The sequence below is a fragment of the Atta cephalotes genome (assembly GCF_000143395.1).
Source record: "Atta cephalotes unplaced genomic scaffold scaffold00018, whole genome shotgun sequence".
NCBI classification, from domain to species: domain Eukaryota; kingdom Metazoa; phylum Arthropoda; class Insecta; order Hymenoptera; family Formicidae; genus Atta; species Atta cephalotes.
The window spans coordinates 4,212,683-4,215,168 of NW_012130082.1; positions in this window are offsets into that span (position 1 = coordinate 4,212,683).

The window sequence follows — 2,486 nt, forward strand, 5'->3', positions numbered from 1 at the left end:
GTTCCGTCTACTAACGTAAACTAACCTCTCGTCGCGTCGAGACGTACGTAGTAGTCCCACAACAACAACAACCAACCGACGATTGTTGTAAGTTAAATTTATTCTCTCTCTCTCTCTCTCTCTCTCTCTCTCTCTACTGGCAGAAAAAAAACGCAATAACCCAATTTGTTCATTTCAGTTATCTACGCGCGCCAATCGGATTTACGCAAGAGATCGATCACAATCCATTACATTTTGTACATTTTCAGCTCAAATCGATGTTGCGCGAATGGTTACGCAATATTACAATATATAGAGTAACTCCGATATATACGCCGCACCTATCAAAAACTTAATTTATTAAGTATTATTTACTATGTTTGAAGTAAATAAACTATATCAGTAAAAACTTTGTACTGTCTATTATGAAAAAAATATTGGAAATCCAAAATATTTATATTTCGTATTAAAAAATGAACTTTTTTAAACCCCTTGTATTTTTGCCTATATATATTTATCCCACAGGGTATATATGACTATATGGGATGTATGGCTATTCATAGGGGGAAGGGGGATATGTACGGCTCATAAAAATTTACAAATAATGCTTATAAATAAATCGTAAAATGACATAATAACTTATAAAATACGTTTTTATTAAGGAATAAGAATGATAAATATGTACATAAAGTAATAAATAATAATTACAATCTTCCCACATGTATTACAAGTGTTATGATATGAGATACATATTTCATGTAATGCGTTTATTGCATTTAGTGCACTGAATTCAATCTGCTCACTTTGTATACTTTGGACATAAATCTCGCCTGCTAAAAATGCCGTATATTCCAAACAGATGGGATATACAAGACAACAAACTAAATAAAGAATATAAAAGCAGAATACTTGTATTTTGTTATACAACATGTTTTCCTCTACACTCATGTATCACGAAATAACCACTAAGTCTTTTGCACGTCATACAGTAATCATTTTATGTAGATTATAATTTATGATAACGCTACTCAACACAAACGAATTAATTCAACTCACAATAATTTCATTAATATTAATAGTAAGAAACTGAAATCATAACACAATACTAATATAACATAAAAGCATGTAACAAAGTAGTTGCGGGAAAATTATCCTCACTCTTTCTATTTTTTCTAACTTCTGCGGCGTAAATCCTAGCGCGGCGTATTTGCCAGAGTTATCCTATATATTTCTAATTATCTAAATATATTTGAATATATTTGATTCTAAATTTATGTATGCATATGTATGTGCTGAAGAGACACGTATTTGAAATACTTTTAAAATAGTATATTTGCAATACAAATATATTTTGTATTTTGTATTTCAACAGAGCACATAAAAATGTTACGTATTCTGTATTTAAAATCAAAAGATTGAAAGCTTTTTGTAATTCAATTAATAAGGATTGATTGTCTCACACACACACAATCTTAATATTTGAAATACATAACTATTTTACTTTCTAAATTCTTTAGAGTGAAATCTCACTCCAAAGAATAAAAATACTGCCCGCGCTACTGAAAAAGAGTGAAAAATTTATAATCTTGAATTGAATAAGAGTGGCAGATTTTCACTCTTTTTTTTAGAATGAAATTCACTCCAAAAAGAAGTGAGATTTCTTTCATTTGGAATGAATCTCATTCCAAAAGAATAAAAATCTAGCACTCTTATTTAAGGATGCGAATTTTTCTCAATGAAAGCATTTTAATCTTTTTGGAATGAGATTTCATTCCCAAAAATTTAGAAAGTACAAATACAATTTTTCAAATAGATACATACCTTAATATAATTTTCCGTAGTTATAATCGAATATATATATATATATATAGAGTAAAAATTCAAAGTAACATATAAAATCGTGCAAAGAAATTCGATGATACAATTAAAAATTCGACAAATTAAATCTTCGATTCGAACAATCTTTTCGCGTAAACGACGAAAATTTGGAATTCAAACGATGTTTAAGTGGCGCAACGTCGCCCGCATATCAAACCACGACATTGACAGTAAAACCCGAACGCCGCAGTGTAGAAAATTTTCCACAAACTGATTCATTCTCCGATTCACGTTCGAATATATATAAAAAAAAAGAGAAATGCGAACAAACGAGATGAAATCGCGAGAGAAAAGAGAAATGCGCAATGCAAAGGGAGGAGAAAACCAAATGACTTCCTTGTTTAACCGAATCCGAATGCGGATGCGTCCGACCGCGGTCGCGACCGAGAGCAAATGCCAGCTGTGAAACGTGATCTGTTTACCTCGTGCAAGAAAGTGGCGGAAAAAATTGCACCGTTTCCACGGCGAACGCCTGCCGTCAAAGGTCGAATAACATCGGGCGCTCGCGTCAATCGGCGCGTATCGTCAGGATGGCTTTATCGCTGTGGCCCTAATTTGTTTCGAATCTCAACGAACACGATTGAGTGAACACGCGTTCTCTCTCTCTCTCTCTCTCTCTCTCTCTCTCT